Source organism: Hemiscyllium ocellatum, chromosome 33 (assembly GCF_020745735.1).
Source record: "Hemiscyllium ocellatum isolate sHemOce1 chromosome 33, sHemOce1.pat.X.cur, whole genome shotgun sequence".
NCBI lineage: Eukaryota > Metazoa > Chordata > Chondrichthyes > Orectolobiformes > Hemiscylliidae > Hemiscyllium > Hemiscyllium ocellatum.
Window position 1 is genome coordinate 46,912,341 of NC_083433.1, and position 26,108 is coordinate 46,938,448.

At 44.5% G+C, this 26,108-nt stretch overlaps 1 long non-coding RNA gene across 1 annotated transcript; it reads right to left on the reverse strand.

Moving 5' to 3' along the window:
* Positions 1-1,687: 1,687 nt before the first annotated feature.
* Positions 1,688-21,181, reverse strand: LOC132831445 (uncharacterized). The gene is made up of 3 exons (XR_009646496.1): positions 21,120-21,181; positions 20,382-20,488; positions 1,688-1,986 (listed from the first exon to the last, which is right to left on the reverse strand). It is a non-coding gene; the product is annotated as an uncharacterized LOC132831445 (long non-coding RNA).
* Between the last annotated feature and the right edge of the window lie 4,927 nt (positions 21,182-26,108).

Here is a 26,108-nt window from a genome sequence, read left to right on the forward strand (position 1 = left end):
TACCTCAGATTACAACGGGATATTCGTCAGATGGTTGAATGTGCTGAGGACTGGCAGATGGAGTTTAATTTAGATAAATGTGAGGTGCTGCATTTTGGAAAAGCAAATATTAGCTGGACGTATACAGTTCATGGGTAAGGTCCTCGTGAGTGCTGCTGAACAAAGAGACCTTGGAGTGCAGGTTCACAGCTCCTTGAAAGCAGAATCATAGGTAGATAGGATAGTGAAGAAGGTGATTAGTATTCTTTGCTTTATTGGTCAGAGCATTGAGTATAGGAGCTGGGAGGTCATTTTGCGGCTGTACAGGACATTGGCTAGGTCATGCTTGGAATATTGGTCTCCTTCCTATCAAAACAATATTGTGAAACTTGAAAGGAGTCAGAAAAGTATTACAAGCATGTTGCCAGGGTTGGAGGATTTGAGCTACAGGGAGAGGCTGAATACATCGTTTCCCCTGGAGCATCAGAGGCTGATGGGTGACCTTATAGAGGTTTATAAAATCAGTGGGGGCATGGTTAGGGTATATGCACAAGGTCTTTTCCCTGCGGTGGGAAGGAGGTATGATGGGGGGTGGGAGACAGAGGGGGGAGACCGAGAGGGGAGGGTGACTGTTATTTTGTAGATCTACAACACAACCCTGTTCCTGTTTTCTCCCCATCCCCTTCAATCCCTCTGAAGGGCTCAGAACAAGTGCACAGACCCTGGAAAGTAGAGCTTCAGGGAGATCAAGTGCTGAAGGTTGCATTTGGGACACTGACCTTCATTGGTCTGTGCACTTATCAATAAATGGACCTGGGTTCAATTCCTCTGTCCTGGATTCATGTCTGTGGCCACAGACGCGCCTGTCTCTGACCCTGACTTCTGAATCCCCTGTCACTATAGCTCTGCCATTCTCCTTCCTCCCGTTCTGTGCAGCAGAGCTATCTGTGGTATCATGAACCTGGCTGTTGCTGATTTCCCCTGAGAGTCCACCCCACCTGTTCCCTCCCTTATAGAATCCCAAGTGGTGCACAACATCTGTCTGAGAAGGGGAATGATCACTGGCGAGTCCTGCACTTCCTTCCTGAGCCATTTACTTGATCTGATGGTCACCCATTCCCTTTCTGCCTCTGTGACCCTCACCTGCAGTGTGACTAAATCAGTAAACGTGCTGTCCATAACATTCTCAGTATTGCTCCACAGTGAGTCCACTCTCGTCTGAAAAGCAGTTTCCCAGTAACTACAGATGGACACACCTCCTGCACACATAGCCGTCAGCGACACTTGAAGTGTCCCTTATTTCCCACATTTGACAAGAGGAGCACACCACGGGTCTGAGGTCTCCTGTAACAATGTGTCTATAGATTCAGCTAGTTACTCCCATTAGGAGAATTTAAATGAGCAAGAAACCTTCCTTCACTTCAAACATTTCCATTATAATCAAAAGCCCCAATCTTTACTTAAGCTAACATTTTATGCTTTTAAAAACTGTTTAAAAAAACTCAGCAGGTTTCACCACAAACTGGCTATTCCCATTGGGACCATGTGAATTTCTGAATGGCCTGAACTAAAATTGAAGCTGAATTTCACCTTCTCCCAGTCTCACCTCGCTCTGTTTACACCCAACTCCAAAACACACATTCAGCCAATCAGCACCCACATAAGGAATTGGAGTCCATAAGGAATTTTAATGAGAAATTTGCAGTGAATTGAAAATAACAAGTTTACAGGTTAACATCATGAATCATGGATGATTGTGACTGAATCTGACAGTTCCTAAAAAGAGACGAGGTGTAATTTGGATACATCTGTGCTCCCTCGCAGGGCAATATCTCCTTCCACAGTTGCAGGGCCCAGAGCAGAGCACAAATCCAAAGGGTGATGCAACCACAAATTTGAATACCTTTCTGCTTTTTGTTCGAATAAAAAGATACTTTACCACAGACAGAACAGACACACCTTTCTCCTTCCACAGTTGAATGTCAATTGTTTTGAGATCCTGATGACCTGATGACGATAGAAAATTGCTTTTGAGTCCCCTGTCTCAATTATGATCAATTAATATCCTATAAAATGAATTCACAAAACAAAGCTCACAGTCAATGCAAGATGAATAGTGAAGGCAAACACTTCTCTTGGTATGTGTTTGATGTGTAAATGCCCCTCTTCAAATCACCCCTTCCCCACCCAGGAAGAGGACATGTCCATGCGCCTCGCTGTACCTTGCCCCCAGTAAAGATGGCGGCCATAACCCAGGACCTATCACTGCGTGAGGGCCACAGCCATTCTCCCATTTGCTGTAAACATGGGACCAAGAGTTTCTAATTCAGGCCTAACTATCTGTACAGAGTGTAATTAAACCCTCCTAGTCTAAAGTGAATCCAACTCCCCTTTCCAGTTTCCTCCTCCTGCACACACTAAGGGTCATTCTAGGTCCAGTGACACTTCCTCAGAAACGACGGCAGCTGGGAAAATTAGAATCCCTACAGTGTGGAAACAGGCCATTGGGCCCAACACGTCCACACCCACCCTCTGAAGAGTTTCTCAACCAAACCCATTCCCCCACCCTATTATTCGACATTTCTCCGAAATAATGCACCTAACCTATACATCCCTGAACACGATGGGAAATTTAGCTTGGCCAATTCACCTAACCTCCATATCTTTGGACTGCAGGAGATAGGAGTCAAAGAGTAAATAATACGTTGGGATGGAGCCCAAAAGAAACAATAACATTTGGAAAGACAAAGGAGTGGATAATCCTCTGGCTGGGAGGGTGCATAGCTGTGAATGGAGAGAACAGGAACCTGTGTCTCGCAGCATCTCAGTGGAGGTGCTGGAAATGGCAGCTGATGATCTACGTTCTGCTGCAAAACAGACTCTAAGCTTCCAGATGCCTGTCACTTTAACACACGAGCCTGTTCACTGGCCAATATCTCTGTCTCATGCTTACTGCAGTGTTCCTGTGAAGCTTGGTGCAAGGTGACAAAACACTCCAGAACATAGCAAAACACCCCGTATTTCAAGGCCTGCAGTTTCCCCTCCTACGTGGTCAACAATAAACTCCAGTGTATCTCCACCACTTCCTACACCTCTGCCATTGAACCACACCTCTCCAAGTGCAACAAGCATAGACCCCCCAGTCCTCACCTTCCACCCAGATACAACGCATCCTCCTCGCCATTTCCACCACCTACAATCAGATCCCACCATAGATAAATTTCCCTTTCCATTCTTTCAGCATTCCACAGAGACCATTCCCTGTGAATTCCTAGTCAGATCCATGCTCCCCACTAACCCACACTCCACTCCCAGCACATGTCATTGCAAAAGGTGTAAAACCTGTGCCCACACCTCCCCCTCACCTCCAAAGGACCCTTCCACATCCAGCAGAGATTTTCCTGCACATCCAAACACTTCACCTATTATGGCCTTTGCTTTTGATGTGGCCTCCTCTCCACTGGGGAGTCAGGACACCAACTTGGGGAATGTTTCAGGGAACATTTCTGGGACACATGCACCAACCAACCCCACCATCCTGTGGCCGACCATTTCAACTTCCCCACCCACTCTGCCAAGGACATGCAAGTCATGGGCCACCTCCACCACCAAATCCCAGCCACCCGACGCCTGGAGGAAGAAAACCTCATCTTCCACATTGGGACCCTTTAATCACAGAATCAAGATTTCCTCATCTCCCCTCCCCTACCCCATCCCAGATCTAACCCTCCAACACGACACCACAGTCTTGAACTGTCCCACCTGTCCATTTTCCTTCCCAATTATCCACTCCACCCTCTCTCCATTACCCTCCACCTACATCTACCTATTGACTTTCTCGCTCCCTTCCCACCAACCCCACACATCCCACTTATTTACTTTTCTGCTCTCTTACTACTCCCCACCCCGCCAATCCTGGCATTCCTGATGAAAGGAATATGTCCAAAACTTCAATTCTCTTGCTCCTGAGATGCTGCCTGACCTGTTGTGCTTTTCCAGCGCCACACGTTAACGCAAGCTGAAAGAACAACATCTTATCTTCTACTTGGGGACCCTGCACCCCTCTAGCCCCAGTAACAAATTCAATAATTTTAGCTCCTGAACTCTCCAATGTCCTAGTGCCCTAGCATCTTAACCCACACACCAGGCCTTGTTATCACACAGCTTACCATTACACATTACCTCTGGTTAGCCACTAACAGTCCCCATAAATAGCTATTTACCCTCCCCCAGCCAGGTCGTTATCCACTCCTTTGTCCAACTGCTCCCATCTCTTTCTTTGGACTCTATCCCCACCTATCATTTACTCCTTAACCCCTACCTTCTGCATATATACCAACATTTCTTTTCAGACACATCAGTTCTGCGGAAGGGTCAGCGGATCCAAAATCTTAACACTGATTTCTTTTCACAGACGCTGCCAAACCTGCTGAGCTTTTCCAGTACATTTTGGCTGTTGTGTGAGATTTACAGCATCTGCAGTTCTTTTAGTTTTAATTTACAAGGAATTTCTAATTCAGGTCTAGCAGCCTAAAACCCTGCGTTTATAAACCCTCCCAGTCCACAATAGCTCCATTTCTTCTCCAGACTTTGCAGTCTCTCCCACTCCCTTCACACTCACTAGGTCCCCCCCACCCCCTCACCGTAACACTGCGCCTGCACAGCTCATGGCCATGTGTTGGTCTGCTGGACCCACCCTAATTCACTCCCATTGTCTGGAGGATCACGCCAATTCTCCTATTGGTCTGAAGCTGCTGTCAATCACCCGGGCCCCATTGTGACATGAGTGGGCTCCTCCCAAGAGCATCGGATGCTGAGTGGTGACCTCATAGAGCTTTATAAAATCATGAGGAGTATGGATGGGAAAATAGACAAGGTCTTTTCCCTGGGGTGGGGGAGTCTAGAATGGGAGAGTGTAGGTTTAAGCTGAGAGGGGAAAGATTTAAAAGTGACCCAAGAGGCAACTTTTTTTCACACTGAGATTGGTGTGTGTATGGAATCTTCTGTTCAGGAAAGTGGTGGAGGCTGGTACAATTACACCATTTGGCATCTGGATGGGTATGTGAATAGGAAGGGTGTAGAGGGATATGTGCCAAGTGTTGGCAAATGGGATTAGATTAGGTTGGGATATCTGGTCGGCATGGACTAGTTCGACCAAATGGTCTAATTCCATGTTGTATGTCTCTATGATTCTGCCCTGGGATGAGCTTCATCATTCACAGTGAATGGGGCAGTAACACAGAGCACAGGGGCTGGGGGCTATTCAGCCCAATGGGGCTGTATTTTCCCCTCTGGAGATGGTGCCAGTCTATCCGAACACACCTCCCATTTGTCTGTAGCCCTCCAAATCCTTCCTTAAAAAAGGAACATTCCAAATTTCTTTTGACAATAACTACTGAATCTGCATCCAGCTGTCGGACAAACTGCTCCAGATGCTCAGAACTTAGTGAGTAAAATAATCTTCATATTTTTAACCTGCATTATTTATCAGTTACCTGAAGGTAGTTACTGAAAATTGTGAGGTTAATAATTTCTGCCTCTGTCTCTCTATAAATAAAATATCCTGAAAACAAATCTGCTCCTGGTCGAAATCACTGCCTAACCTTCTCAGCGCCAAGGAGAATTATCTGACCTTCTGCTAACTCTCCATAAAAGAGAAACCCATCTTAATTTTAGTAGTGCCATAAAGATGTACAGCAGAGAAACAGACTCTTCGATCCAATTTGTCCATGCTGACCAGATATCCTAAATTAATCTCATCCCATATGCTAGCTCTTGATCGAAATCCTTCTAAACTTTTGCTAATCACATATAACATCTCAAAGGCATAATTGGGTAATTGTACCAGCCTCCACACTTCCTCTGGCAGCTCATTCCATACATGTACCATGTTCAGCTGGAAACATTACCCCTTAGATCCCTTTTAAATCTTTTCCTTCACACCTGAAACCTGTGCCCCCGAGCGTTGGACTCACATATCCTAGGAATAAGACTCTGGGATTTCACCCTATCCATGCCCCTCACAATTGTATCCGATGCTCCAGGGGAAACAGCCCCAGCCTATTCACCCTCTACCTATGTAGCTCAAACCCTCAACCCTGGCAACATCTTTGCAGATCTTTTCCGAACCCTATTAAGTTTCATAATATCATTTCGATTGCAGGGAGACCAGGACTGAAAGCAGAATTCCAGAAGTGGCTGAAACAATGTGCTGTGCAGCAGCAAAATGACATCGCAATTCCACTACTCAATGTACTGACCAGTAAAGGCAAGTACACCAAACACTTTCTTCACTACCCTGCCTATAATTCCACTTTCAAGGAACTATGAATCTGCACTCCAACTATGAATTGCAACACTCCCCAGGACCTTCCCATTAAGTGTATATTTCCTGCCCTCATTTGCTTTTCCAAAATGGAGTATCTCACATTTATCTGAAATAAACTCGATCTGACAATCCTCAGCCCATTTGATTGAAGTCCCATTGTGCTGTGAAATAACCTTCTTCGCTGTCCAGTGTGCCTCCAATTTTGATGTCTACTGGAAACCTACTAACTATACCTCATATATTCACATCAAACTCATTGATATAAATGATGGAAACCAGTAGACCTAGCACCGATCCTTCCACTATATTGCTCATCACAGGCCTCCAGACCAAAAAGCACTCCCCTCCGTCTCCAACCTTCCCGCCAATTTGTATCCAAATAGCTGGTGCTCTCTGCATTCCATGGTGTCTAACTTGCTAACCAGTCTGTTACGTGGAACCTTTTTGAATGTCTTTCTGAAGTCCAAGTTAGTGAGTTATGTACAAAGCCATGCTGACTATCCCTCATCCCGTCTTGCCTTTCCAATTACATGTAAACCTGTCCTTCAGAATTCCTTCTAACACCTTGTCTGCCACTACCCTCAGGCTCACCAGTGTATTGTTCCCTGGCCTTTCCTCATCACCTTTCTGAAATAATAGCGCCTGTCTTGCAGCACCTCACCTGTACCTATCGTTGATAGAAATATCTCAGCGAGGGGCCCGGCAATCACTTCCCTAACATCCCACAAAGATTTGGGATACACCTGATCAGGTCCCACAGATTTACTCAGCTTTCTGTATAAGACATCCCGTACAACCTCCTCTGTAATATGGACAGTTGTCAAGTTATCACTATTTATTTCTCCAAACTCTCTAGCTTCCATATCCTCTTTCAGTAAAAGCTGACATGAAATCCTCGGATAGTATCTCTCCCAACTTCTGTGGTTCCACAGCCAGCCTTGTTGATCTTTGAGGGTCCCTATTCTCTGCCTGGTTACTCTTTTGTCCTTAGTGTTTTGTAGAATCTCTTTGAATTGTCCTTAAACCTCTTTCCCCCCCAAAGCTATCTCATGTATCCTTTTTGCCCTGCTGTTTTCCCTCGAGTGTACTCCGACTGCCCCTATACTACGAGGGATTCACTCAAACCCAGCTGTCTGTACCTGCCATATCCCTCCTTCATCTTTTTGATCAGACCCTCAATTTTTATAGACACACAGCATTATCTACACCGACCAGACTTGGCCTTAACAGGAACATACTGGCCTATTGAGATGATTTGATTAGATTACTTATAGTGTGGAAACAGGCCCTTCGGCCCAACAAGTCCACACCGATCCGCCGAAGCGCAACCCACCCATACCCCTACGTTTACCCCTTCACCTAACACTACGGGCAATTTAGCATGGCCAATTCACCTGACCCGCACATCTTTGGACTATGGGAGGAAACCGGAGCACCCGGAGGAAACCCACGCAGACACGGGGAGAAAGTGCAAACTCCACACAGTCTGTCGCCTGAGTCGGGAATTGAACCCGGGTCTCAGGCGCTGTGAGGCAGCAGTGCTAACCACTGTGCAACCGTGCCGCCCATTTTCTGGGTATCTGGTGCTGTGAGGCAGCAGTGCTAACCACTGTGCCACCGTGCCGCCCCAATGAACAACTTTTGATAGATAGATCACTTACACTGTGGAAACAGCCCAACCAGTCCACACCAACCCTCCGAAGAGCAACCCACTCAGACCCATTCCCCTACATTTACCCCTTCACCTAACACTACGGGCAATTTAGCATGGCCAATTCACCTAGCCTGCATATTTTTGGATTGTGGGAGGAAACCGGAGCACCTGGAGGAAACCCACGCAGACACGGGGCGAACGTGTAAACTCCACACAAATAGTTGCCTGAGGCAGGAATTGAACCCAGGTCTCTGGCGCTGTGAGGCAGCAGTGCTAATCACTGTGCCGCCCATTATTTCTTTCAGTCATTCTCAGTAAAGAGGTAGTGTTGCGAAAGATAACAGCCCAAACGTACGTGGGTCTCCTGGCCGGGATGGAATGCATCCCAGGGGACTAAAAGAGATGGGGTGAACGGTCTACTGTCCTTTCTTGCTAGAGGGATGGGTATGCTGTAGCTGTACAGGGTGCTGGTGAGGCCACACCTGGAGTACTGTGTGCAGGTTTGATCTCCTTACTTCAGCAAGGATGTACTGACACTGGACGCGGTGCAGAGGAGGGTCACTAGTTTGAGTCAGGAGTTGAGAGGGTTGGTGTATGTGGAGAGACTGAATAGACTGAGACTACACTTGTTGGTATTTAGAAGAATGGGAGGTTGTATTGGAAAAAAACAAAATTAAGAAGGGAATAGATAAGATAGAAGCAGGGAGGTTATTTCCATTGGGGTGGGTCAACCTAGACAGCACAGCGTCAAAATAAGGGGGTATCTGATTTAGGACAGAGTTGAGGAGGAACTTCTTCAGCTATAGGGTTATGAATCTGTGGAATTCCCTGCTGAGTGTAGCAGTTGACGTTATCAACTTGAATGGCTTTAAGGCAAAATGTAGATTTGCAAACAGGAAAGGAATTAAGGGTTATTGTGAGAGAGAGCAGGAAAGTGGAGCTGAGGCCATGAAAAGATCAGCACTGATCTTATTGAAAGGCAGTGCAGGCTTGAGGGGCCAGATGGCTTACTCCTGCTCCTATTCCTTCTGATCTTATGTTCCCACTTTCCAGCTATCCCTTTACCTGGGGGTTGCAAAGAAATATTGAAAGTTCTCGCCTTGTACCGTCAAAATTCATCTTTGCCCAATTTTGAACACCTACTTTTAGATCTGGTCTATTATTTTCTGTAACTATTTTAAAACTAGTGGAATTATTGTCAGAGGATCCCAAGTATGGAAACAGGCCATTCGGCTGATCACATCCACACTGACCCTCAGAGCCTCCTACCTTATCCCTGTAACGATGCATTTCCCATGGTCAATCCAGCTAGCTTGCACATCCCTGAACACTGTAGGCAATTTCCCACGGCCAATCCACCCAACCTGCACATCCCTGAACAATATGGGCAATTCAGCCTGGATTATGCACCCAACCTGCACATCTTTGGGCTGTGGGGGGAAACCAGAGCACCCGGACGAAACCCACACAGATAACCTCAATAAGGTGATCATCCTGTTCTTATTTCCCAGTTCCATCTAAGTAATTTCAATGGGCGAACCCCCATGAATATCCTCCCTAAGCACAACAATAACATTATCCCTAATCCAAAACGCCATTCCACCTTCTCTCTTATCCCATTTCTATCCTTTCTCTTACATCTATTCCCTGGAACATTAAGCTACCTGGCCTGTCCAACCTAAGCTACGTTTCTGTAATACCCACTATATCACAGTCCCATGTTCAAAACCATATCTGAAGCTCATCTGCTTTCCCTGTCAAACCTCTTGCATTGAAATACATGCAGTGCAGTGCAATCAAAAGGACAGACTGATGGGCAGAGGGGGTGGGATGGTCCTGCTGGTGAGGGATAACGTTCAGCCCCTTGCGAAGGGGGAGACACAGAATCAGGAGATGTAGAGTCAGATTGGAGGGTGGCTAATGTTGACCCACTTTTCAAAGGTGGGAGAGAGAAAACAAGGAATTATAGATGTCAGTGATGAGAAAGACGCTGGAGTCAATTATAAAAGATGAAATTATTACTCATTTGGATAGCAGGAATAGGATTCGTCAGAGTCAGCATGGATTTACAAAGGGAAATATACTGATTGGATTGAAAATTGGCTGGCTGACAGGAAGCAAAGAGTAGTGATAAATGCTTCCTTTCGGAATGGCAAGCAGTGACTAGTGGGGTACCACAAGGTTCGGTGCTGGGACCACAGCTGTTGATAATATACATTAATAATATAGATGAACATATTAAAAGTAATAATAGCAAATTTGCTGATGACACAAAGCTGGTAGCAGGGTGAAATGTGAGGAGGATTTTATGAGAATACAGGTTAACTTGGACAGGCTCGGTGAGTCGATGGATGCATAGCAGATGCAGATGAATGTGGATAATTGTGTGGTTATCCACTTTGGAGGCAAGAACAAGAAGGCAGATTACTATCTAAAAGGAGTCAAGTTTGGTGAAGGGGAAGTACAACGAGATCTAGTTATTCTTGTACATCAGTCAAGAAAAGCAAGCATGCAGGTACGGCAGGTAGTGAAGAAAGCTCACTGCATGCTGGCCCTCATAACTAGAGGAATTGAGTATAAGAGCGAAGAGGTCCTTCTGCAGCTGTACAGGGCCCTGGTAAGACCGCACCCGGAGTATTGTGTGCAGTTTTGGTCTCCACATTTGAGGAAGATTATTGTAGCTACTGAGGGAGTGTTGGGAAGGTTCACGAGGTCAATTTCTGGAATGGCGGAATGATCATATGTTGAAAGATTGGAGCGACTGAGCTTGTTTACACTTGAGTTTAGAAGAATGAGAGGGGATCTGATTGAGATCTACAAGATTATTAAAGGGTTGGTCACTTTGGAGGCAAGAAGCTGGGTGAGTCCAGAATCAGAGGACACAGTTTAACAATAAGGGAGAGGCCATTTAGAACAGAGTTGAGGAGAAACGTCTTCACCCAGAGAGTAGTGGACACGTCCCAGAAGGCAGTGGAGACCAAGTCTCTGGATAATTTAAAAAAAACAGATGGATAGAGCTGTTAAACATAATGGAATCAAGTGTTACGGAGATAAGACAGGAACAGGATACTGATTGTGGATGGTCAGCCATGATCATAATGAATGGTGGTGCTGACTCAAAGGGCAGAATGGCCTATTCCTGCACCTATTGTCTATTGTAATTTGTCATTCCTACCTCATTCTGTGCCTTGCCCTTGCCTGTCTAACTTCTCAACTGTACCAGCCTCAGACTGACCTCCTTTCTCACTATCTCTTTAGGTTTACCACCACACCCTCACTGGTTTAATGCCTCCCGAGTAGCACTAGCAAATCTCCCTGCTTGGATATTAAACACCTTCCAATTCAGGTGTAATCCATCCATGTTATGCACGTCAATTCTACCCCAGCAGAGATTCTAATGATCCAAAAATGTGAATCCTTCTCCCCTGTATCAGATCCTTGGCCACGCATTCATCTGCACTACCCTGCTATTCCTACTCTCACAAGCATGTGGCACAGGGAGTAATCCAGATATTACTACCCACAAGGACCTGCTTATTATCCTCCAGGCTAATTTGCTATATTCTCTCATCAGGACGTCATCCTTTTCTCTGATGTCATCGGTACCAATGTACAGCGACCTCCCACTGATCATTCTCCCCTTTCAGAATATTCTGCACTCTCGGGGCCATCCTTCACCCAGGCAGTAGGGAGGCACCCCCCCATTCTGATGTCTCACTTTCAGCTACAGAAACTGCAGTCTGTGCTGCAGACTAGAGTGCCCCCTATCACCATCGATCAATTGGAACCTGATATACCTCACATTACACTAGATCCATTACACTAGATCCATTACACTAGGAACTTGGCTGTCAGTGCGATATTCCCCTGAGAGTGTGACCCCCGACGCTTTACAAAACAGTATACTTGTTTGAGATGGAAGTAACCACAGGGACTCCTGCATTACTTGCTCTCCACTCCTCCCTTTCCGAGAGGAAACCCATCTACCTGACTGGATGGGCAGTTTACCTACCTTTCTGAAACTGCCACCTATCACACCCCCCGGCTCCCGTAAATTCTTCATTACCTTGAACCATCACTCCATATGATCCATGAAATCCTACAGGATTTGCATCCTCACTTCCTGCAGACAATCAGGATCACTGAAACTTTCCTTAATCTCCTACATCCAACAGGAAGAGCACATCACTGTTCGAATGGCCATCTCTGAACCTGAACAATCCACAGACCCAGAAAATGGCACACAGTCTTACAGCTTTACAAACGCTACTCTAGAATAAATTAGTACCAAAATTTTATATTAAACTTAATCAATGTCTCATAAGATGTGTATTTAAAGAAATAAACCGTCGCCCCACAAAACGTTGTAGCTTTACTAAAATAAAACAGACTAAGATTTATCTTTGAAGAGACCGAAACCCACTGAGCTGTGAGTCACAGATGAACAGCACTAAACAGAACCTTCGGTCAAATTTGTCCATGCCGACCAGATATCCGAACCTAATCTTATCTCTCTTGCCAGACCGGGGCCATATCCCTCTAAATCTTTCCTATTCATGTCAAGTATCCAAATGCCTTCAAAATGCTGTAATTGTCAGCCTCCACTACTTCTTCTGGCAGCTTATTCCATTCAGGCACCACTCTCTGTGAGAAAAGGTTGCTCCTTAATTTCCTTTTATATCTTTCCCCTCTCACCCTCAACTTATGCTCTCTACTTCTGGACTCTCCTACTCAGGGAAAAGACCTTGTCTGGTTACCCTATCCACGCTACTAATGATTTTATAAACCTCTATGGAAGTCAACCCTCACTCTCTGATGCTCCAGGGAAAGAAAGCCCCAGCCTTTTTGCTCTCTTCCTGCAGCTCAAACCCTGACAATATCCTTGTAAATCTTTGTTGAACCTCTTCAAGTTTCACAACATCCTTCCGAATCACGGAGAACAGAATTGCACACAATATTCCAAAAGGGGTCTAACCAATGTCCTGTAATCACCTTCCAACTTCTATATTCAATGCTCTGATCAATAAAATAATGTATTCCAAACATTTTCTTCAGTATCCTATCTATCTGCAACTCTACTTTCAAGGAAATATGAACCTGCAAAGCAAGATATCTTTGTTCATCAACACTATCTAGGAATTTGCCACTAAGTGTATCAGTTCTGTTAAGATTTGCTTTTTTAAAATGCAGCACGTCACAGTTATCTGAATTAAACTCCATCTGGCACTTCTCACCCATCTGAACAACATCCTGTTGTAGTCTGAGGTAACCTTTTTCGCTGTCCACTATACCTCCAATTTTGGTGTCATCTGCAAACTTACTAACTATACCTCCTATGCTCATATCTAAATCATATATATAAACGACAAAAAGTAGTGGACACAACACTGATCTTTACAGCACTCTACTGGTCACATGCCTCCAATCTGAAAAACAACCCTCCACCACCACCCTGCCTTCTACATTTGAGCCAGTTCTGTATCCAAACGGCTAGTTCTCCCTGTATGCCATGAGATCTAACTTTGCTAACCAGTCTTCCATGGGGAACCTTGTCGAGTGCCTTACTGAATTCCATAGATCACGTCCACCTCTCTGCCCTCATCAATCCTCTTTGATACATCTTCAATTAACTCAATCAAGTTTGAGAGACATGCACAAAGTCATGCTGACTATTACTAATCAGTCCTTCCTTTTCAGAATACACATGCATCTTGTTCGTCAGGCTTCCCCCCAACAACTTGCCCAGGCTCACCGGTCGTTAGTTCCCTGGTTTGTCCTTACCACCTTTCTTAAATAGCGGCACCATGTTAACCAACCTCTAGTCTTTCGGCATCTCGTCTGTGATAATCGATGATACAAAATATCTCAGCAAGAGGCCCAGCAATCACATTCCCAACTTCCCACAGAGCTCTAGAGTACACCTGATCAGGTGCTGGGGATTAACCAAGCTTTACGGGTTACAAGACACCCAGCACGTCCTCCGCTGTAAGATGGACATATTCACCATCTATTTTCCCACATTCTATATTGCCCATGTCCTTCTCCACAGTAAACACTGATGCAAAATATTTAGTTAGTATCTCTCCCATCTCCTGCGGCTCCACACGTAGGCTACCTTGCTGATCTTTGAGGAGCCCTATTCTCTCTCGAGTTACCCTTTTGTTCTTAATATATTTATAAACACCCTTGGGATTATTCATAACTATTTGCCAAAGCTATCTCATGCACCCTTTTTGCCCTCCTGATTTCCCTCTTAAGTCTACTCCCACTGTCTTTAATGCTCAGGATTTTTTGGTATTTTTGGATTGGAATAAATGCAAAATACTACATCTTGATAAAACAAACGAGAGCAGACTTACACTAATTAAAAACGGGGCCTCGAGGAGTGATATGGAACAAAGAGGCCGAGGAGTTCGGGTCTTTCAAGTCTGTGTCACATGTAGACAGGGTGGTTAAGAAGGTGCTTAGCACACTTGTCATCATTGCTCAGACCTTGGAGTACAAGAGTTGGGATGTTATTTTGAATGTTGGGGAGGCCTTTTCTGGAATTCTGTGTCCAGTTCTGGTCATGCTGATATCGGGAGGACATTATGTCGTTGGAGCGGATTCAGAAGCGATTTACCAGGATGTTGAGGGGAATGGATAGTCTGACTTATAAGGAGAGGCTGGATCGGCTGCGACGTCTTTTACTGGCGCGCAGGAGGCTGAGGAGTGACCTTATTAGACTCAAATCATGGAGGGGTGGTATCAGTAATGTGAACAGCAGGTGTCCTTTCCAGGAAGGAACCCGATTCAAGACTGGGTACATAGCTTTTAAGGTGACAGCAGAACAGTTTAAAAAGAGGTTCGGGGATTTTTTAAAATTTTTGTTCAGACAATGGTTTATGTGTGGAATGAACTATCAGAGGAAGTGGTAGTTGTGAATCAAATTACTATTTGAGGGTGGCACAGTGGCTCAGTGATTAGCCATGCTTCCAGGGCCCCAGGTTCGATTCCAGCTTTGGACAACTGTCTCTGTGGGAGTTGCACATTCTCCCAGTGTCTGCATGGGTTTTTCCAGGGGCTCCAGTTTCCTCCCTAATGAGAGAGCAGCCCTATGGTCTGGGAGGACAATGCTGACTTTCCCTTTTACACAGTGATGCCACTGTGTCTCTGGGATGGGGAGAGGGAATGCTGAAGGGGTGGATGGGACACCACTACGGCACAGTGCTTTGTCCTGGAGGATGTTCACTTTCTTTAATATTGTTGGGGGCTGCACTGATGTAGGCAAGTGGAGAACGTTCCAACACAATCCTGATGTGTGTCTTATAGAGAGCCGTGGGCGGCATGCTGGCACAGTGGTTAGCACTGCTGCCTCACAGCGCCAGAGACCTGGGTTCAATTCCCGACTCAGGTGACTGACTGTGTGGAGTTTGCACGATATCCCCGTGTCTGCGTGGGTTTCTTCTGGGTGCTCCGGTTTCCTCCCACAGTCCAAAGATGTGCGGGTCAGGTGAATTGGCCATGCTAAATTGCCCCTAGTGTTAGGTAAGGGGTAAATGTAGGGGTATGGGTGGGTTGCGCTTTGGCGAGTCGGTGTGGACTTGTTGGGCCGAAGAGCCTGTTTCCACACTGTAAGTAATCTAATCAAACAGTCACTGGGGAATCAGGGGTTTGGGGAAACTGAGGTTGTTCTCCTTGTAGCAAAGGCATTTGTGGCTGCACTGTGAGAGAGGGGTTTACAGAAATTATACATTATAATAATAAACCTTACACCCATCAGCTCATTATACAAGGATTACAGGACACACATAAAAGGTTTGGGAAGATTCAAAGAGAACTTTTATGCAGCAAATGGGATTCAGATGGAATACAATACTCACACACAATGCGAATATCCAGGTCCTGATGAATTGACTAATTCAATCAGAGTTTGGTGTTACAATAACTGAGATTACCATCTGAATGTCCACCTGTAGTATCCCGTAAAACAAGTTTATAAAATCCATCACTGTCAGTTCAGGTTAGAAACTCGCACCATCCCCTCCTCCTGGCCCAGGATGACTGGACACATTACCCCTTGTGGAGGTCAGCAGTCAGTTCAGGGGGAAACTTCTGTGGGTTTCTGTGAGTTTCCACCTTGGGACTTCATGTGACTGAACAGGGCAGATCTTTGACACATGGGACAGAATATTCCAGGAGTCAGTGAGATGCGGAGAGCAGGATTTGCTTCTTTTTTTTTCCCTTCCGTGCCACCGCTGTGCCTCATCAATAAGACATGGGGGGGGTGAAAGGTTCAAGCAACTAGATGGGCAAGTTGCCTCCATTCTGACCAATGGGCAGCAAGCTCCTCCCATAGAGTATCTCTAAAAGCAGAGCATCTCTGCATGCTTCACACTGCCCAGTGCTCCCAGTAAATGTTTAGAAGAATGGGGGGGGGGCGGAATTCCTAGGAAAGGCGTAACTGTAAAGTTCTGAGAGGATTGTGAAGAGAGAGAGATACACAGGAGAAGGGGGCAACATGTCGCCAGATGGAGTGTAATTTGGGAAGATGTCAAGTCGGTCAGTTTGGAGGGGATAATAAGAGAACAGAGTGATATTTGCATGGTGGAATCTGTAGAAAGCTGCACCACAAAGGGATCTGGGGTAATTGTGCAGGAAACACTGAAAGCCAGCAGATTCTGAGTCAGTCACGAAATCAAGGGTTCTGTTTCGGATTCACCAAGTTTAAAGTAACACCGACACGGGTCAAGGGTTTCAGTAGCAATGGAGCTGGGGTGAGGTGGAGACAAGCAACGCTTCAGAGATTGGAATTCCTGGTGTTTGTGATTGTGTAGATGTCTGATTAGAAGGTCACCTTGTGATCAGATATGACAGCAATGTTGTGAAGAGTCTAGTTCTACCTCAGACTGCACCCAGTGAGAGGGAGGGGCTCAGCAGTAAGGGAAAGGAATTTGTATTAGCAACTGAAGGTAATGGGTTTAACCGTAACAATATTTCATTGGAGGAAATTGCAGTTAATCAAGTAGTGGGAATGTGATAAGCCGTTTGATAACTGAGTAACAATGGAGCAATGGAGAGGGATGATGGGGAGGGAGAGCTGGGCATCGTCAGTGTACATGTCAAACCTCACACTGTGCTTTTAGACAATGTCACCTCCTGGCAGTATGTAGGTGATAAACAGTAGGGACCAAGGATAGATCCTGGAGGGACACCAAATACAAGGAATTCATAAAGGAAAGGGAGAGTGGGGATGGAGCAGGATTTACAAATGATGGTGAGATTAAATGTTAGGTTTTTTTTGCAGAATGGATGAGAAGGACATAACGAGAAAAGACAGACAGACAGAACAAGGAACAATATCTGTGAATTAGCGAGGGGGAGTGATGAGGAGGAAACAGAGTTGGAATGTCTGTGGTTTAGCGAGACTAGGAAAAGATCAAGATGAGCTCTGATAAGACTTGACAAGAGGAGAAAGATGTAAGTTTGGGACAAAAACCAGGAACACCATGTCAGGCAGTTTGTTTGGGTGGGCTAGTGGGAGGGAGGGAAGCAACAGAGGCAGCTGATCGGATTGTCTCAGTCTTAGTGACAGAGAAACTCAATGTGCTACTTGCTCTTGTTGGAGGGAAGGATGAAGGAGACAGGATGATGGACAGTGTTTTACAAAGAAACAAAACCAGGGTTAGTGATGTTTAAAATGAGTGAACAAACTTAACGTATTTAACTTTTATCCAGAATATTAAAATGTACAACTGAAGTCCTTGTTCGAATCCCAGCTCGGCAGACGATGGAATCAGAATTCAAGAAATAATAACGAATTAGGAATCTCCTGATTTCCAAGGAACTATTGTCAATGGCAGAAAATATCCTGCCAACCTGACAGCCGCCCAATAAGCTACTCACTGTATTAATCACTGCAAAGTCTCAACAAAGGAATGAAACTGGATGGACCACTTGGCATTTAACAAGGCACCAGAAAATACAACCACAGGATCAGCCCTCTCGACTCTGCAACATCCTGCTCACTAACATCTTTTTTTTGTGCCAAAACGTGGCGAGCTGTCTCACAGACTAGTCAAGGAACAGCCTGACATAGTCATCCTCACAGAGTCATCCCTTACAGATAATGGCCAGACACCATCATCACCATCCCTAGATATTGAGAGTGTGATGATGGAAAAGCATAACAAGGTGAGGCAGCATCTGAGGAGCAGGAGAATCGACGTTTCGAGCCTAAGCCCTTCATCAGCCTGACCTGCTGTGCTTTTCTAGCACCACACTCTCGACTCTGATCTCCAGCATCTGCAGTCTTCACTTTCTCCTGAAATCTCTGGATATGTCCTGTCCCACCAGCAGGACAGACCAGGCAGAGGTGACGGCATAGTGGTGTACACACAGGAACCATTTGCCCTGGGAGTACTCAGCATTGACTTTGGACACCAGGAAGTCTCATGGCTCCTGCTGATTACCACGTACCGTGCACCCTCAGCTGATGAATTAGCGCTTCTCCATGTTGAACACCACTTGGAGGAAACACTAAGGCAATAAAATGGTTACAAGCCTACTCTGGGTACAGGATTTCAAATGTCCTCTACCAAGAGTAGCTCAGCAGCAGGATTACTGACTGAGCTGGTCGGGTCGTCAAGGACATAGCTGCTCAACTGGGTTGTAGCAGGCGGTAATGGAACCAGCAAGAGGGAAAAACATACTAGACCTTATGAGTATGAATCTACCAGCAGCAAATGCATCTGTCCATGACAGTATCGGTAAGAGCGACCATCCCACAGTCTTTTTGGAGACAAAGCCCCACCTTAAAGTTGAGAAAAACTTCCATTGTGCTGAGTGGTACTAACAATGTGCTAAATGGGACAGATGTAGGAACTCAAACTGGATATCTCTGAGGCACTGTGGGATAACAGCAGCAGCAAAACTGTACTCCAGCACAATCTGTAATCTCATGGGTTTGTAAATCCCACACTCACCCATCACAATGGACAGGAAAGGAGGGCAGGCCATGAGCAGCACCAGGCATACCTAAAAACGAAGTGCCAACCTGGTGAAGCTACCAAACAGGACTATCTGCATTTCAAACAGCATCAGCAGCAAGCAACCGACCTAAGTGATCCTACATGGAACAGATCAGAGCTCTGCAGTTCTGCCACACCCAGTTATGAACAGTGATGGACAATTAAACAACTCGTTGCAGGAAGCACCACAGATATCCCCACCCTTACTGATAGAAAGGTCTCACACATCCATGCAAAAGATAAGATGACAGCATTTTCAGCAATTTTCAGCCAGATGCAAAGTGGGATGATCCATCTCAGCCCTCTCCAGTGGTTCCTAACATCACAGATGTGAACTTTAAGCCAGTTCAATTTAGTTTGTATCATGCCGAGAAATGGTTAAGTAGTGTAAAGGCTATGGGTCCTGCTTACTTTCTGGCAATAATAGTGATAAGTTCTGTCGCGCAAACTGCCACCCACCAAACCACGTACCGCTCCAGCACTGGCATCTACTGACAATGTGGAACATTGCCCAGGGATGTTCAACACAAAAACACAGGGCAAATCCAACCCAGAAAATTTCCCTCTGTCAGTCCTTACTCGATCAGAAGTAAAGTGATGGAAGATGTTATCAATAGGGCTACCACGCAGCAGCTGCTCAGCAACAGCCAGCTGAGTGACACTCATTTTAGGCTCCACCAGGGCCACTCAGCTCCCGATTGTGTTACCGCCCTGACTCACCACCTGACAACCAGCTGAATCCCAGAGTGGAGGGGAGAGTGACAGCCCAGTTCCACTCCAACACCACTAATTCTAGCTGATTCCACCCTCACCTCAGCTCAGCGCATATACTCAAACTCTCATCCATTGTGTTTTATCTCCAGACTTAATTATCCAAACACACTCCTGGCCAGCCTCCCAAATTCAACCTTCCTTTAATCTCAAGAAAAATTGCAAGCTCTATCGCCCACGTGCTCACTTCTCCCCAAACATGTTCATCTGTCAAAAGGATCCTATTCATAAGCAGCAACAATTTAAAATTCTCATTCTTGATTTGATTCCTGGCTGTGATAACCCCTAGCTCCCTGCACCACACATCCTTTGAGACCTCGACAACCCATTTTCTTTGAGACTCCCATTTCTTCAACTGTGTGGCTCATTCTACAGTTGCCAAAGCACCATGATCTGGAATTTGTAGACAAAACCTTACAGGTCTGCTTCCCACCGTTAAGACGGCCCTCAAAATCTGATTTTCGGCAATTGTTTTGGACATCTGACCAAATATCTCTATATCTGGCCTTATATCTAAAGTTCTCAATCGTATTTTTGTGAAATTATAAGCATGATGATAAAACTACAAACTGTTCTTGATTTGGACATGATCTTCAAATCATCACTGTTGCTGTAATGAATAATCTGTAATGTCTCTTACCCAACCACATTGTGGGAGCACCTTCACCACACAAACTGCAGGTTTACAATAAAGTCAAGCATCACCCTCTCCCCAGGCAACAGGGCTTTGGCATTAATCACTGTGATCTGTGGAAGGAGAAATACACAAGATGTTTCAGGGAATGCAAAACGGATTACAGGGAATGAAAATGGTGGAGAATTTGATAGTCAGAAATGGAAGGAAAATACACTTGCTCATTGGAAAAAGGAATTCTTGACTGTCAAAAATATTCAAGAAAAAAGTAAACTAATGATAGAGCAGCACATGGTCAGGGGCTGGGCCGCAGTGAAAAACTCATTTACAAAGGGTCTATAACAGTAATAATACAGTACTAAACAGACCAAAAATACCCCCATGGCTGGAGACTGATGAAGCTAGACATTGACAAAGTGGCCCTGAGGGAGCCCAGAGGTGAATCAGAGCAGGATTGGCTGCTGTCATCACAATGACTCTGTACCAGAGAGAGGCTGCACATGCGCCTGGCTGCACCTTGCCCCCTACAAAGATGGCGGCTCCGCACGTGTCCAGTGAATCCTTGTTCCTAATAAAGATGGCGGCGCTCACTCAGGCCTGCAGCCGCTGAGGCAATTCCCCATTTACTGCAAATACGGGACTGGAACGTTCAAACTTGAGTTTTCCGACGTGCACAGTTCGTTTGTAAAACCTCTCCGCTCATAGCAACACAGTGTTTCTCCCGTTTCCCTGTTTATTTCTTACCTTACCCTATGCTTTCTCTCCATAACTTCCCGAGCATTCATTACAGCGACTCTGCGCCGCGCGCGAGGGTGATCACATGGTTCAGTTTAGCTCCGCCCTTCATTCACTTTGATTGGATGGAGGACCAACCTCCCGCTCGGACCTCCAGTTCCGCCCACTGTCCTTTCATTGGTCCAGTGCTGACATCAATCACCCGGGGTCCCTCTGTTGGCTGGAGCATGCGCAGTGTGTCCTGCTTTTGCTGATATGTTGGGTCATGTTTCCTGCGGGTAACAATGAGCTCTGCAGTAGATTTCCTTTATTCATTGTGGGCATTGCCTTCCTATTCATGACTGTATAGCTGTGATTGATGAATCAATGCCATCAGAATCAGTACATAAACACCCCATTTTCACAACATCTGAGATCTTTGCAGATTGTATTACGCTCTTCTTTGGAGACAATAAAAAACATGAAATGGAGCCTTAAGGAATCGGAGCAGGTGTAGGCAATTCATCTCTTTCAGCTTGTTCCCCCATTCTATCAGATCATGGCTGGGCCAACCCAGACCTCAACACCTCTTTTAGGCTTGATCCGCACAGCCCTCAGCTGCTCAATGTTTCAAAAATCTATCTACACTTTAAAAAAATAATTTGAGATAGAATCATAGATTCCCTACTGTGTGGAAACAGGCCCTTCAGCCCAAAACACCAGAACAATCCTCCAAAGAGTAACCCAACCATTCCCCTCCCACATTTAACTTTCACAATTGTTTGTGTGAGAAAATTCTTGCCATTCACTGAGAGAAGAAAATCTTTAATTTTTCAAAAATGAATGTTCCCTTGTGTAATGTTCCCAAGTTTAAGACTTCACTGGTGCTAGAAGATCTAGTCAACTTCCACCCTGTCAAGCTCCTCAGAATCTTGTTTCCATAAGATCACCTCTGCTTATCTATTCTTGAAAAGTCAACCCTTTCATGCTCGAAGCAGCTAAGTGAATCTTTTTTGAATGGTCACCGATGTTGGTTTATTCTTTATTAAATATGGGAGCTAACATTGTGTACAGCACTGCAAGTGAGGACTCAGCAACAGCCAGCGTGGTTAACCAATCCTCAATCCATGCTAATACATTACCCCGATACCATGAGCTCCTCAATTGTGCAATTAACTATTATGTAGCACATTATCATTTGCATTTTAAAATCCAAATACAGAACATCATTGGATTGCCCTTTATCAGCCCTGCTAGTTATCTCCACAATGAACTGTCGCAAATTTGTCAAATATAGTTTCTCTTTCACAAACCCAGTCGACCATATTTAATGATAAGCTTTTCTAACTGTCCTGCAATTTCTTACTTTAATATTCGACTCTGTGGATTCTTTCAGTAGATTTACTAAGTATGATTCCCCTCTCTAAAATCCATGCGGACTCTGTCCAATCCTGTCACTATTCAGTGAGAAACTTGACTGTGCTCCAATATAGTTAGTAAATGTATCTATTTATCTTTAAAATCAATTACTTATAAAATGCTGGATCCATGCAATATCAATGAATTCGTGACTCTGAATTTGGGTTATAATGTTTTTTTTAATGTTAATTCCTTTTCGTACTGTGTTATGCAGATAGCACCAAGTGATCACTCTTAATTATGAGTAACTTTGAAAATAATATATTTTAAAAATGACATCCCAAAATGCTGCCTCATTATTGTGCAAGGAGGATTTTGCATTCAATAGTTTGCAGATAAAATTGAACAGCATTTTGCTGAAATTGGCTAGATTGCAGGTTACAACAAAGTATGAATGCCTCACCTTTAGAGTGTTCCCAGATATCGCACAGCTGCAGTATTTTGTTTTGCGCTCACCTATATGTTGTTCTCAATTGTTCCTTTGTGAAAGGTTACAAAATTAACTTGGATGAATGAAGTTACGATTTCTTTAACCAATGTTTGGAGAAAAAAAGTCAATATTTCAAGTGCTGATAAAGTCAAATAAACTGATAATCAGTAGAAAGGGTTTAAGATTGATAGATTCTTGTTGCCTCGAGGAATTTATGGCTACGCTGGTAAGTGGAGTTGAAATGCCCATCAGCCATGATTGAATGGCGGAGTGGACTCAATGGCCGAATGGCCTTGCTTCCACTCCTATGTCTTATGGTCTAAGATGGATATGGGACAAATGCTGGCAAATGGGACTAGATTAATTTAGGATATCTGGTCAGCATGGGCAAGTTGGACTGAAGGGTCTGATTTATGTACTGTACAACTGTGACTTCATTCTCTCAATTATTCAAGAAGTTGAATACTTCGAGGAGGAAAAGGAGAATTTATGCAGAGAATGCACTTGAAATGATGATTGAGGTATATCAAACTCACATTGTTTCATCACCTTTTCCTCTGGGTTCTTCAATGAACAAACTTGTTTTGTTCTCTGAATAACTATGCATCATGTGATTTGTTTTGCACAAAATATTTCGTTAGGATTGAGTGAACTATTAAGAAGTGTTCATGTTTAAAATTTAGGCAGCTTGATTGTGACTCTCCTCTTGGCCTGAACACGACTTTCCTGCCAGCCCTCCTTAACTCTTCAACCCATAACTGATTAAAAGTCTGTGTGTCTCTTACTTAAATTTACTTAATGTCTCAGAATCCAGTGTTCTGAGATAGGGAATTCCCCAGGTTCCCCATCCTCTGAGAGAAGTAATTCCTCCAACTTTCCCTTTATTGTCAACTTAGGACGACTCATTGTAGATTGAATCATCTTCTCTGCCTTTACTTGGTCAATCCCTTGACCATTTATAGACCCTCAATGATACCACCTCTCATTCTTAGGCTGCAATGAATATGAATGTAAATACTGGTTGTCGTTCAGCTTGTGGCATTTTGATAACTGTGGCAGAGGATGTTTGTTCAAAAGTGAGCTCGACAGTTAGTGCTTTTCAAATAAGAAATAGTTGACGAGATTAAGAACATTAATATGTTGGCGTTTGTTTTTAGGAAGACTTACTGTTGGGAAGATTTGGTTAAGGAAATATTGCAGTCAAAGCTGTGGAAGATTAACCTCCACCCATGTGTGAGGTGGTACACTGTGGTCAAAAGAATAAAGAGACCACTTCCTCTTTGGAAATATGTCCTTAAATAGGGCAGAGGGATCTGGAGATAGCAATGAGTCACTGGCAGCAAATAGCACCAGTTTGTGAGGTTAGATAGAAAAGTAGATCATGGGTTTATTTCTGGGACGACAGAATGGAAATGTGTTCGATATGTGTAGAACCATGGACAGATCACCCTTGGAGCACTGCAAACAGTTCCGATCTTCATATTGTAATGTGAATGTAGAGGCAGTAGGGAAGATAAAGAATAGTTACTGGAATTATATTCAAACTGAATGTGAATTCATCAAGTAAGACTGGACAGTCTTGACTCATTGAAAAAGAGTGACATGGTCCAGTTACGTTTGATCGGGTAGACATGGAAAAGATGTTTCTGCTTGCGAATGACAGAATCCACTGGATCTGTGGATATAAATGTAATCACTATTAAATCTCACGGGGAATTTGCAGAGGACGACAAAGTCTTTACCAAAAAGGGTTTTGAATGTAGAACTTACTTCATCGGGAATAATTGAAGCAAATAACAGATGAATTCAAGGAGGAGCTTGGAATACAAGAAATCAAAGAAAACTATGTTGATGGGTTTAGGTTGAGAAGGAAGCCTGTGTAAATCACAGATACTGAGAACCTGTTTTTGTGTCCTGAACCTATGCATCTGTGTTGTTCTGTGACATTTCTCTAGGAGCGGCAGCGGCAGCAGTAAACAAGACAGCTCACCCTTACCATTCTTGGAGAAAAGCAGAACCTCTGGCCACACAAAAGGGACATAGCTCTACTGAGGAGGTGGTTCAAACAGTGGCCAACGACTCAATCTGCAGAGACAGTGTGCCTTCATTACCTGGTGAGAAAGGTGAATTCTTTAACCAGAAATGATGTTTTGTCCTTCCAATGATCTCATGACTTAAGAAGGGAAATGTGTCTCTTCAGTTAGATGATTTGAATCAATCAAATCTTTTGCTACGTTAACACTCCTTCCCTACCCAAAGGATATGTGGGTCAAGTAGGCACATGTCTTGCACTGCTTTAATTCAAGATTTATTTATTCAGTCATGAGCTTAACCTATTCAATCCAAGTTCCTTGTGTTTCCCCCTGGATCTGTGGTTGTGCACAAGGAAACTTAAACAATGTATGATTCATATCAAAGTTGTGTTGTATCAATAATTGTAACCCCACTCTGCTCCTTGAGCAGATAGTTAATCCAAGGATTCCAGCTCAGCACTTAACTTCAAGTTCAAGTTCTAAACCTTTCAGTGAGCAATGGAAAATAACAAAGAACAATGTCAATCATTTATTGTCTCTACAGCCTCTGCTTCTGTTGCCACTGAATACTCCCATAAGTTTGACGAGCCACTGACTAAAGATGAGATTGAAGAGAAATCCTTCCATTCCCCTCTGCCACCAGAGAGCCAACACCACTTTCATATGGGGAAGAAACGCAGCCAGCAGGGTGGTTCAGATGGGGACGTAGTGTGGGACCAGTCGGCTTCTCTTATGGATTAGTGTGAGGGGTGTTACCAATTAGTGGGATCTCAGTGCTTGGAGTAGTTGCTCCTCTCCATGTTCGAGGTATCTTGCCATGAGATTCAGATGGAGAGGACGAGGACAATATGGTGTAACGAGTGTGAGCCAACAGTTGGGCAGGGCCTGTGTTTCTGAAAAAAAAAGCGAGTACCACTCGGTCACAATGTGCCCAGAGTTTATAAATCATGAAGGAGAATAAATACTTGACATTGTTAATCTTTGTGATCGAGTTCTCATATAGTGAAGACAACGATTAATATTTATCGGGATTCATTGCTCCCCCAATCAGATAAACACAAGGTAAATTTGACTGTGAAGAATGTCCCTGAATTTACACCTTTCTACTGTCCATTAAAGGTAATAAGATGCTAAAGA